The following is a 13,823-nucleotide window of genomic DNA, read 5'->3' as shown; positions in this document are numbered from 1 at the left end:
TTATGTTTCCTTTTTCTTTGACAACGCGTAGAATTTTATACATTGTTTTAAGTTTACGCGGTTATTATCATAATTAAAACACATAATGACGGGTTCTTACCGCGTTTAAAGTAGGGATATGAGACTCCCGAAACTGACTGACTGACTGAGGCGGTAAGAACCCGTTATTATGTGTTTTAGCTTTGAATTTTGCTTTTTTTTATATACTCTTTTTGATCTATGTTGTTGAAAGTATGGAAGTAAATAAAACTCTTTCTCGGAAGCTAAGTATTTATTTGTCATTTGCAGTTCATATCCCAGCTATCAGCGTAGCTTACGCGGTATATTAAAGCGAAGGACGTTAACCAAATTGGAGATGTCCCTAGAAAAGGTTCAGTACGATCTACTCTGAACCGGCGTGCGTGTAGAAACGATTGCTGTATGTGGAGGAAGCAAGAGAAGTGTGTCAGGATCGAAGCAAATGGAATTCCATAGTCTCTGCTCACCCCGGTAGAAATAGGCGTGAGATTATGTATGTATGTATGAATTTAAGTTAGGTTAGACTACGAAGGAAGGAAGGCCCATGTTTTGAAAAAATGCTCAAACTAAAAACTAACAAAAATCTTTCAGTCACAGTTTTTTTTTTTTTGGAGAACTAACAGACTAATTATACGTTGTAACTACATAACACTTACAACATCAACTTGCAGTAAGTAACGTCAAAAATTAAATTTACTTACTTACTGGGAGGTCCACAATTTTGTTATTGTAAAAGACCCTTAATTCTCAGAGCTTCGCCTCCATTTTTCTTTCATTATCGTACACTTACGTGGAAGCGACGAGTAATGCTTTTAAGGATTTGAAATACTTTTAACGTATTACGTACGGAAAGGGTAGCATAATTGACTACTGAAGGTCTAAATAGGCCACATACGAGCAATTCATCTAAGAAAGCAATATTGCGCTTACTATATGCGCAAATTTCGAATTGCAATATTACTTTTATACAACAATAATATAGCATCACGCTTGTATCTCCAAAGGGGTAGGGAGAGGTGTATAGTGTATACACACACTCCTCGCCAGCTATTTTTGAGTTACATGTAAAAGAAGGCGAGCCTATTGACATTAACAGGGCAAAAATCCTGGAAACCAAGGCCCCTGACATGGCTCATGTAACGACTACTTACTTACATAAAGTAAGTAGTAACCGGGACCAACATCTTAACGTGCCTCCCGAAGCACGGATCATCTTACTTTTTGTACAATCAGGTGATCAGCCTGTAATGTCCTGAGCAAACTAGGGATCACAAAGTGATCTTTGTGATTCGAACCCGGGATTCGAACCCGGGACCTCCGGATCGTGAACCCAACGCTCAACCACTGGACCACAGAGGCCGTTAAACTACCGCTAAAACTCAAACTAAACCGACAAAGTAGAAACACTAAGGAAAACCCAAAAAAACAGGCGAAAAGTTCCAATAAAAAAAGTTGTTACGCCAGCGTCAGTCTGTGAGGATGTTTTGCCTCAAAGATTGATCGGTAACAGCGAAGTTCTGAGAACGTGAAGGAATTATTAAATAGCCCTAAGTTTGACTTCCTCCGAGGACTTAATTCAAATGAGGCGAGACGATCAATAAACCACTGTCGACTGCTTAAAAGCACGACGGTTTACTCATCAAACTTCGACATGTAGGTATGTTCTATGCGACATTTAAGAATAAATTCTTGGCTCGACAATTATAGACGGCGACACGGCTCACCACCACGTTGGTCTAACAGAAAGTTCGGTGAGGAATTTTTTTGTTTTGTGATTTTTTTTATAACAAATATATATTTTGAAAGAAAGAAAGAAACGTTTATTATAAAGGGACACCACATATTATATTATTATATTATTTTGGATTATGTAATATACGTTTCTCTACTATTTGTAGCTACTTAACACGTTAGACTTTATCAACAACAGATATAACCCGAGGATCTAGCTAATGTAATATTCACCGAACGTGAAACGGCTTGTTTGTGTAAATATTTGAAAATGCCATGGCCAAAGTTGCTGCAAACTGAACAATATTGTACTATGAAAGTAAAGTATCAAGATATTTCTTACTTAATTGTTTTCCAAGTTAGCTTATGCGTTTGAAAGATTTTTTATTAGAAATATGCATAGGCAGTTTAGGGTAGATATGCTGCATACCTCCTCCTGTGGGACTCCCTAGCAGAGGGACGTAAGATATCTATAACATACACAAACTCACGCCCGTAATCCCTAATAGGGTGGGTGGTGATTTGAAGTTCTAAGATGAACCTTATGATGACAAGGGATCAGCCTATTGCCGTAACAATTATCCATCGTATTATAACGGACACAAACCCTCTGTCGGATTTTACGACATGCCACAAGATGGTTATGATAAATCGACCAGGCGATCAGCCCATTGCCCATAATGATAGTACAATATGTTGGAAAAACGCAACGTTTATGTCGGTTTTTACTAACGAAGATAAGCAACTAATCAAGTTCTGATCAAGTTCTCAGTCTGACATTATAATGAAACTAATTGCTAAGTAACATCAATACACAATTTTACGCTTTAGCTCATAATAGGTACATCCCAGATTTAGGCACGTGTTATCACTGTACCAGACAAGGTTTTGGCACGAACCAGCCTGGCAGAGTATCAGCCTATTGCATGAACGAGATAAGGCTTTCAAACCTAAAGACGTGGTTGAACAAAGTAGGTACAAATTAGGCCCCACCTCGGGCGCCAATAGAATTACGGTGAATAACCTTTACCTTTCTGCATTATTAAGTATTAACTTATATTTTTGATAAACGTGTCTTAAGGTATTATTTCCAATTAAAATAAAAAAAACCTAACTTTAATTCGTACAATTAATTAATTAAAGCATTAGCATAGAATAAAGAATAATACTACGTATAGAACGGTAAATCTCCGCTCCCGACCACCGAACGACAGCGTCTGAGCTAAGTTTACCTCACCCCTTCGAACATAGTTTAGACTTGAATCATATGGTGTAGCAGCCTCCGTGGTCTAGTGGTTAGAGCGTTAGGCTCACGATCTGGAGGTCCGGGTTCGATTCCCGATGGGGACATTGTCGAAATCACTTTGTGAGACTGTCCTTTGTTTGGTAAGGACTTTTCAGGCTTGAATCACCTGATTGTCCTAAAAAGTAAGATGATTCCGTGCTTCGAAGGGCACGTTAAGCCGTTGGTCCCGGCTATTAGCCGTAAAAACACCTCCACCAACCCGCAGTGGAGCAGCGTGGTGGAGTATGCTCCATAACCCCTCCGGTTGATTGAGGGGAGGCCTGTGCCCAGCAGTGGGACGTATATAGGCAGTTTATGTATATGGTGTCAGACGTCACTCTCACAGATGCGCGTGTACGAAACGTCAATGTGTACTGTCTGTGTAAAACGAGGTTGTTTGTATTAAGTGTCCGGGGTGTGGCATTAGTCAATAAATGTCTATGACGTCATTATAAAATTAAAAAGAAATAATAATAAAATTTACCCTATTGTGTCTGATATATTTATTTATTTATTATTATGTATATCTCGACAAATAAGAGGTTAATAGACGCAATTGGAGGAGACTTGCACAGGGGTGGAAGGGATGGCCTGAAGGAGGGGAGGCCTACACCCAGCAGTGGGTGGATACAGACTGAGTAGATAGATAGAAGGAGATTAAAAAGTTTAAGTACTTATTCTTTCACATATACTTAAAATACGGAAGTGGATAACTTTAATTAATAAAATATGTACAAATCCACCGCTACCCTTATGCACAAGATATATTCAGGAAATTGCTTAAGCTTTCATTGACGACCCTTATACCTAATCGAGGTATAAACCGATACGATATTGGCGCCCACCGTGGGGCCACTTAAAATTGTACGGAAGCTTTTGTTAACTGGGTTAATACTTTACAGGCACAAAAACCGTGTATGAAATATTAATCAGCTTTCGACGTGGCTATGAAAATGTAATACTCGTAGCTGGCCAGAGCTTAGTTGGAATATCAAGTATATCTAATTACCTCAATCTGTATTACCTCAACGTAGCTTTCTTCTTTTTCTATCGTGTGGGTTGTGAGGTGGATTACCAACCTCATCAACCCTGGAATCTGGGTTATTATTGATCCGCCCAAAGGCCCCAGACGTAACTCATGTAACGACTACGTACTCACGGCAGTAAGTAGTAACCGGGACCGGGTCCAGTGGTTGAGCGTTGTGCTCCCGATCCGTAGGTCCCGGGTTCGAATCCCGGTGGGGACAAATCACAAAAATCACCTGTGATCCCTAGTTTGATTAGGACATTACAGGCTGATCACCTGATTGTGCAAAAGACAATCCGTGCTACGGAAGGCACGTTAACCCGTTGGTTCCGGTTACTACTTAGGTACTGATGTATGGACGTGGTCGTCACATGAGTCATGTCAGGGGCCTATGGTGGCTCAATAATAACCCTGACACCATGATTGATGGGGTTGGTAATCCACCTCACAACCCACACGATAGAAGAAGACTATTACTTACATGGGAAAACATAGCGAGGAGTGGTTATATATACTATACACTTCTGGCTACACCTTCCGAGACGACGCCCTGAGTCGAGATTCGCGCCCAACTGGGCACCCACAAGCCGGGTTAGAAACTGAAGTCTGACAAACTGTTATCCGACAAGATTTTATTTTTTGTACCGGGTGAGAGCCCTCAACGCTCCCCATTTGTCCGGTCAAGAAGTTAATGCCATATGCGCCAAATCTACGATAAGTTAAGTTAAGTTAAGATAAGTAAACTTACCATCGATCTCCCGCCAGGGCATCAGCGAACGCCCCCAGCACGCACCTCTTGGCCAGTCGCAGTTTGGCCTCTGCCTTGTCCCGTCGGCTGAGGGTGAGGATGCGCGCGGAGCTGTGCTCGCGACGAGTCGGCAGCTTGATCGGGTAGGATATCGCCATGCCCTCGCCAGTTGGGAACACCAGGCGGAAGTCTGTAGCAAATACTGTGTCGACAATTAACGGACCTTACATAATTAATCATCTTCATCCCCCAAGCGTTATCCCGGTTTCACAGAGTCCGCTTACTTAACCTGAAGATTTGACAAGACCGACTTTTCCGACAGAAGCGACTGACTGCCTTTCTAACCCTCCAAAGGGAAAACCAGCCTAACACAGGTTAGGTTAGGGTAGGTATGTGACCTAACCTATATTGAGCTGGTTTTCCCTGTGCCAGAAAACCTTAGGGTAAAAGAAGTTTATGCATTGGAGCGCGGGATGGTGCAATACAATAAAATGAAAAATAAAGTACTTAATAAGAAATATCCAATATGAAACTTAAAGACGTGACTTACGTAAAACTCATTTTATATGACACTTTAAAACTTTTGAAGTTTTAGAAAGTTGTCTAAAGTTTTGTGAGTCTGTGGTCTCAAAGTTGTGACTCTTGGAATCTTGGCGGGCAGTGGTTTGTATTTGTCTGGATGTCATACCCAATTGGGAAGGTTTCAGTTCCTCAGTTTGTTTCCGAAGTGACCAAACTGTTGGACATTCCTAATTCTATTATGCTACAAACATGTTACAAATCAAATCAAATCGAATAGTACGGATTGGTGGCGAATCAAAACATAAACAAAACAAACAGCTTCAAGCATGTACGCCCAATTTTTTTTTTTTTTTTTTTTTGTATATCCACTTTTCGCCAGCTATGTTCAAGCACAAATCCTGTAAACCACGTGATACCAATTATCAACGATCCAAACATAAATTCAAACTCATAAAGTCGAATTCAGTGGTTTTTTTACGTGACTTATTATATATTTGCCGCAGATGGCATTTACTACTTGGCCGGGGGGCATTAACTACTTGGCCGGCCATTAACTACTTGGCCGGTAAGAGCTGGGATTCAAACCCATGACACTACGATGGAAGTGACGCGTTCTCCGATCGCACTAAAGTCGCTCCCTATCACGTGGGACTTAGACATAGCTCGTAAGGAGTGGGTCTTATGGAGTACTATACAACTCTACCTACCCCTTCCGGAATCCAGACTATATTATGTGTTCCATTTAAAAAAAAATTTGAATGATGGACGTACGTACAGTCTGCCACGCAGCACTATATCTTCTTAATATGAAAGAGAACGTTAAGGTTTGTTAAAAATTCTATTCGTCTGAGTGTACCGTACCTACCCAGCCGTTGGAACGAACTTTTATACAATAGTTTTATTCGTTTTAGCAGTCACGTAATTAGAATTTTGCGCCCCATTTTTCATGATTTATTTTCTAAGCTTATTGCCGCAAATTGCATTAACTAATTGACCGAATTTTGCGCCCCAATAAACTAATAATTTTGGTAAGTATTTAATTTTGTTAAAAAACAAAGTTGTCTCCCGGTAGACTTGTGGGTCAGTTTACCTTGACACATACATAAGTACATAAAACGTAGACAGTCTACTTACTACATCCCACTGCTGAGTATAGACCTACCCCCAATCAACCAAAGGGGTAATAACATAGAATAAGGAATAATACTACGTATAAAACGGGAACTCCCCGCTCCCCGCCAACGGCTGAGCTTGGTTTACCTCACATTACTTTAGTCTTCAATTGTATGGTGTCAGACGCCACACACATAGATGCGCGTGTACGATAACGTCAATGTGTAGTGTCTGAGTAAAACGAGGTGTATCGTATTAGTAATGTGTGAAAAGTGAAGATCAAATCCGCTATGAAGTAGCGAGGTGGATTATGCTCGGATTATGCTCCATATCCCCTTTAGTGGATTGAAGGCCAGTAATGAGATGTAGGTACATAGATTGTTTATATTGGCCCCGTTTCCTGCAGAAACACCCATCCAATTTTAAGTTATTCCTGTAATTTTCTTATCTGCCGATGATTGACAACAGTTAATTTTAAAATGAATAAATAACCCGGGCGAATAAAATAAGCATCTCGCTCATATGCAACCCGTTTGACGTGTGCTGTCAACTTAATTCTGTCGGGTTATTGGCCAATATAAAATTATGGAAGGGTTTTTTTTAAATTTCTGCCTAAAATTGACGTGTGTCCCATAAATTTTAGTCGTTACATGTATCATGTCAGGGGCCTGTGGCGGCTCAACAATAACCCCGACACCAAGGTTGATGAGGTTGGTAATCCGCCTACAACCCAAGAAGAATAATACTACCTTACCGAGTTCATCGACAAACGCGACCGCGTCTTGTGATAACCTTTTTTATTAATGTTGATAATGCGTTACACATACCACGCTGTCTGGGGGGCACGAGGTTATATGGGACTCCCCGGATGTCACCACCCTTGTGTTCTTCCTTACCACCATGTAGCAAGGAACGTAGTTGCACTCAACCGCGACCCCGCTGGCGGATTACAGCCCCAACGCCCATGGGAGCGCGTCAAGCGCCTTCCCCTCCGCCGAGGGTCATCATGTGATAACCGCCTTAACCCAACCCTGGTTGAGCTTTACTAGCGCCCCAATTATATTCCCCTTCTGATTGCCGCCCTGTTTTAACTCAGAACCCAATTTATACGACCTATTTTTCTCCCGTACCTACAACATTTCAGCCAGGCAGATGTATCTGGCGTGAAAAGTCTTAACCTGACAAGTAGCGTCCCGACACTCGATTTGCATATTTTATTTGAAAATGTATGCAAAATGTATTTTACTTTTAAGCAAATCGTAAAACAAAGGAGTTATAAAATCCTCATTTAAACAGGGGCGTAAAAAGGCAACATCGAAGCAACCAAATAAATAAATGAATAGCTTTAATGTCGCCTTTTTGGTCATATTCATATTCATTTATTGCATGTCACAAACATAATTAAGGTTGAACATAGTAAAAAGGGACGGTTGAGTGAAGGCATATGCCCTGCAGTGGGACATATACATGGTGTAAGTCACATCGTAACAAATACTGAGAGGGATGATTCAGACCATGATTCTGAGTCAAATGGATCAAGTAAGTGGTTGTGCATCAAGTGGATTTTCCTGTCGGAAAATTCATGATAGTGTATTCTTAAATTATTTTCACTTCCATACTTTTACGTCGGAAAATTCCACTTGATATCAACTCAGAATCATGGTCTGAATCATCCCTCAAAGTTTTCGTTACGATGTCACTAACACCCTGTATAGGCTGTTTATGTAATATTTTATTATGTTATTTTTATCCTAGTTTTAAAAAGGAATGTAAGTATTTTATAAGTACAGCTATAAATAATACATACATACATAAACTTACGCCTATTTCCCACCGGAGTAAGCACAGACTATATAATTCCATTTGCTTCGATCCTGACACACTTCTCTTGCTTCCTCCACATTCGATCATCAATCGTTTCATTAACGCACGCGCCGGTTCAGAGTAGATCGTACTGAACCTATTCTAAGGACATCTCCAATTTGGTCAATGTACGTCCTTCTAGGTCTATAAATGGAGTTATAAATAATATTACTCTATAATGCAACTATTTTGTCAATGGTGTAAATAAGTATTCAATTATAAAGAGCTTTAGATTCATATTACCAGAACGTAGATTTGTTTATAAGAAGTTTGTTTAGCTTGTTTGTATATTAAACTTGTGTAAGCGAAGCTCAGACTGGGCTGCCGTCTGCAGCGGGGATTTGCAGCTCACCACAGAGCGTTAAGCTTGTGGTGTAGAATATTGTATACTAGAAACGCCGTAAAGGGAATGTTAAAGGACATTTTGAATCTCGGAACATATAACAAAAATCACTGATCCCTAGTTTGGTTAGGACATTACAGGCTGATCACCTGATTGTCGAAAAGTTGGTCCCGGTTACTGCTTACTGATGTAAGTAAGTATAGTCGTTTCAGGGGCCTTTGGCGGGTCAAAAGTAACCCTGACACGGTTGATGAGGTTGTAAATCCATACAACCTACACGATAGAAGAAGAAAGGACATATAAACACAACAACGACTTAGTACACACACCACACACAGACGCGATCTGTTTATTTTTAAAATCTGACATAGTTTATAGGTAAATTCGAAAAATTCGAAATCTAAGATTATTGAAACTCAATTGTGTTACTTCAATACGCTTTTAACAAGTTGCCTCGACCATTATAGACGCTGATACGGATATAACCTATCACGTTGGTCTATCAGAAACCTCGGTGAGATGTGGCTTCTTAGTTCATGTTGCGATGGATGAACCTCTGACTACCCCATTCGAATGTAGTCGTAAGATTATGTTATATTACGATACTACGTAAAGAACAGAAGCTCTTGCTAAATCTCCCCCCGCAGCAATTAGTATTAGGCACCGACCTCCCCCCTCTGTGGTCTTAATGGCCGTAAGCCGCTAAGAAGTAAGGGAGAGAGCGCACTAACTGTGTCTCACTCACACTTACTTTACTCCTATAAGATTTCTTATATGAAGTGTCCGTCCAGGGTCTGCCTTAGGTCAAGGTCCATCTGTGAGGCTCCTCGATTGCTGTCTTAACCCCCACTCCATCAGACACAAGGCAATTTTGGATTTACAACAACAGTTTTGGAAAATTAAAGTGAATACATCACATTGTGCTCGAAATTATGCAAGCAAGGAGTAACTCATCCAGAATTCTCTCGAGTACTCCATACTAAACTAGCTTAAACAGTCCACCAGTATATCTTGAACTGTCCGCTCAAACACAAGATACTGTGGACGTCAAGTCAGGGGTCTGTGTAAACTGGTCGTATAATGTTTAACATATTCGCTCGTGATGCAAAACTGTTGAGATTTTGATCCTATAGGAGTTTAGCATAGAACGGTCAGCTATAGCTCAGTTTCTTCATAACTTTAGAAATGACCTACTTTCGGTACACAGCGTATTAGTGACGCCGTAACGAAAACTTTTGAGGGACAGACCATGATTCAGACTTGATATCAAGTGGAATTTTGCATCGCTGAAGTATAGAACTAAAAATAATGTTAAAAAATCCAATAATTAACATGAATTTTGTGAGTCTTGAGCTCAATTATCCCCCTTAGTATTCGGTTCGGTGTCACTAACAACCTGTATATGGCAATAGTAGCACTGCAGGGCTGGCTGAGGAGCGCTGGGCCCCAAAGTGCGCTGGGCCCCAAAGGCCATCCGCCGGCGGGGACGCGGTTGTGTGCATTTGCGTTCACATATCCCCGCCACAGGGCGGCAAGGAGGAACACCGTTGGGTTTTAGTGGGTATACCGGGTGGCGACACCCGGGGAGTCCCACGTAACCACGTCGTCCCCCCGGGCGGCGTGGTATGCGTAACGCATTTCCCAACGAAAAAAAAAGGGCTGGCTGAGGACGATGTAGATGGACGTACATTGACCAAATTAGGGATGTGCTTAGAAAAGTTTTAGTACGATCTACTCTGTGCCAACTGGGCACCCCAGGCCTGTTGTCTTAAACGTTGTACCGGGTGAGAGCCTTCAGCGCTCCCCATTTGTCCGGCCATGTAGTTAATGCCACCTGCGGCAAATCTACAATAAGTCACGTCAAAAAAAAAGATTACACTGAACCGGATCCCGTGTAGAAATTGTGGGCACTCATTGTCTTCACTTATTACTTTGCAAATGCTGTATTATGACTGTCTGTTGTCCAAAATAAAATGAAACAATTGATGTATGTGGAGGAAGGAACACACTTCTCTGTCAGGATTGAAGCACATGAAATTCCATAGCACGGTCACGAGCATTAATATCTATACATTTTGGTACCATGTCACATTAACTTTTTTGACAAATTGAACTGTAAGTCTCAATAAATGTCTAATATGTTAGTGCGACAGAGTCCTAAAGTGGGTACATTGTACCTACTTACCCCGTAGGAAGTAGGCGTGAGTTAATAAAGATAGATATACCCACTTTAATGAGTACAAAGTACACAAGGTGTTTATGTTTGTAAGTAGGTAATTACTTAACTGTTGAGCGAATAAAAACATAGAACTCGGCCAACTGCTGAACTTCCCGGGACCAATAAGTTCACAACAACTTTGCCTCACTTTCCTTAAACCCACAAAGGGAAAATATATCGTTGATTGAGGTCATATGCCCAGCAATGAGACGTATTATATATTTATATTAGATTTATATCCATCCCCCTAGTATTATCTCGTTTCTTACACGGTCCTCTTACCTAACCTGAAGATTAGACAGGTCCGGTTTTATACAGAAGCGACTGCCTGTCTGACCTTCCAACCCGCGAAGGGAAAACCAGCCCAATACAGGTTAGGTCACATACCTCCGAAAATGAATTTCTCAATCATTTATGTTTTCATAAATTCGAAAACAAAATCGACAATAATAATAATATTTCGGTTTAGGCTGTATATTATTGTGTATATTATACATTTATATACAGGGTGTTAGTGACATCGTAACGAAAACTTTGAGGGATGATTGAGACCATGATTCTGAGTTGATATCAAGTGGAATTTTCTGTCGCAAAAGTATGGAACAGAAAATAACTTGAAAAAAAAACAACAATTTTCATGAATTTTCCGACTGAAAATTCCACTTGATATCATCTCAGAAACATGGTCTGAATCATCCCCCTCAGTATTCGTTACGGTGTCACTAACACCCATACCTACTTGTATGGCTACAGTATGTACTTGTGCGGGGTGTAAGTGACATCGTAACGAATACTGAGGGGGACGATTCAGCTGATTATTCTGAGTTAATATAAGTGGAAAATTCCACTTGATATCAACTCAAAATCATGGTCTGAATCATCCTCCTCAGTATTTGTTACGATGTCACTAACACCCTTTATGTATGAAAATTATTATTTTTGTGTTCTTGTTTTGATTAATTAATTTTCTCTTTGTGAGTTTCCCTAAGCACGGATGAATGGTATAAAAACAAAAATTCCTTAAATCCACCTATACAAAATGCGAGCCCCTGGCTCATGAGTGAATTCACATTTATAAAGAAAGCCCTGTTACGTCAATTTGAATAAATAAAGCATTTTAGTTCTAGCTAAAAGGCATTTCATAAAGGACGTTCAACTTTTCTAAAAATAGTCCAGTATTTCGGTATTGAAATTTAAAACCCTCCATATTCTAGCTTCGGATAGAGGAAAATTGTGGCGAAAAGTTTTAAACGCTCCTTCTATCGTGTGGGTTGTGAGGTGGAGTACCAACCTCATCAACACTGGTGTCAGGGTTACTATTGAGCCGCCAAAGTCCCCTATCATGGCTCATGTAACGACTATTATTTCATTCCATAGTAATTTCGTGTTATGACGTTAAGTAAAAAGTAACTGCTTTGACTAGTTGGAAATTAGCCTATTCGCTTCGAGGGCCGACCTCACCCCTTCTGGTACTTGCTATTAAACAGAACGAGCAGTTCAGGACAGTTAGTGATTATATTTCAATTAAAATAACATTTTGCAATAGCTTCATTGCGCGGTAAGAATTAGATCAGAAAATGTACAGTCATGAGCAATATAATGTACCCACTTTAGGACTCTGTCGCACTAACACATTTGACATTTAGTGAGACTTACAGTTCAATTTGACAAAAAAGTTAATGTGATATGGTACCAAAGTGTATACATATATATTAATAACATATTAATGCTCGTGACCGTACGTTAGCTAGTATTGTGAAGTTCGAGTCGAGATTTGTTCGATCGATTCTTTTCTAACACTATTTAGGATGAACTTACCAATATGTCTGAACTTGTCCACAAAGTCCACCGTGGCTTTGGCCCACGACAGCTTCTTGGCAGCATCCAGTAGACCCATACAGGCTTCGATATGCCCGTCATGGACTCCTACACAAAACTTCTTCAGGCCTGGATGGAAATAATTTTTTTTATAACAAATATTATTATAACTGTTCACAAGGGTATTCCTAGTCAAAAGTGTTTCTTTTAGTGGGGTCAGATAGCTCGGAATGTAAACCTAATCATAGAATAAAGAATAATAGTACTACGTATAGAACGGTCAAACCCCCCCCGCCCCCGGACCAATTCGTATCGAGTGCCAACCTCACCCCCTCTGGGCTTTACTAATTGAGTCTTAAAGTGATCGTAAGCCGCTCAGAAGTAGAAGAGAATGTGTGAACCGTATGTCTCGCTAGCACTTACTTATTAGAAGCGTAAATTGCATCTATCTGTATAGAAATCTCGAGAGAATCAAATACTATTAAAGAACTACTCTCGCCACAAACTCTCTTCGTATAAAACCTTCGGGAAACTAGATTGAACTGTAACCTAACATCGTTCGCCGCATACAGTGAGGCAAATTAGCGAACGGTGTATCCAAATGGAGAAGTTACTCACGCTTGTACTAACTTGGTATCGTTAGTTCCGCTGACGGTCAGCGCGGTTCGTAAGCGCTGATGATCCGTGCAGTGGAACAACTTTAGGCTGCGTTTCCATTGATGCGGAGCTGGGCGGAGAGGAGCGGAGATGTGCAGGAATCGACTAATCACCGTGAGGGAGAGAGTGACAGAGCGTCTTCGTTTATCGCTCTCTCGAACGCTGTGATTGGTCAAATCCGCACATCTCCGCTCTTCTCCGCCCATCTTCGCGTCAGTGGAAACCCGGCCTAACTATGAACGTGGTTCAGTTTCTTAATCAGCACAAAAATATAACGATATCGGACGCTCCGAACCCGAATAAATAATAATACTGTTTCCGCCCCGCGCCAATTCGTATCGGACGCTAACCTCCTCTGGGTCTACTTTAGTCTTAAATGGCCGTAAGCTTAGGAGTAACGGGGAGCACGCGCTATTTCTATCTCGCTCGGATAGGTGTTAGACACGCGATAAGAATGAGATTATTGTATGAAGTGTCCGC

General features: G+C 40.8%; 1 protein-coding gene and 1 pseudogene across 1 annotated transcript in view; both read right to left on the bottom strand.

The window, feature by feature from the left end:
- LOC126372119 (ATP-dependent RNA helicase DDX42) overlaps window positions 1-13,823 on the bottom strand; it is a 329,796-nt gene that overhangs the window by 251,657 nt on the left and 64,316 nt on the right. The window lies entirely within an intron of this gene.
- Window positions 1-13,823, bottom strand: part of LOC126372097 (uncharacterized) — a 50,484-nt pseudogene that overhangs the window by 6,645 nt on the left and 30,016 nt on the right.

This window comes from Pectinophora gossypiella, chromosome 13, assembly GCF_024362695.1.
Source record: "Pectinophora gossypiella chromosome 13, ilPecGoss1.1, whole genome shotgun sequence".
In the NCBI taxonomy this organism is placed as follows: Eukaryota; Metazoa; Arthropoda; class Insecta; order Lepidoptera; family Gelechiidae; genus Pectinophora; species Pectinophora gossypiella.
This window is presented reverse-complemented; position numbering and strand designations above follow the sequence as displayed.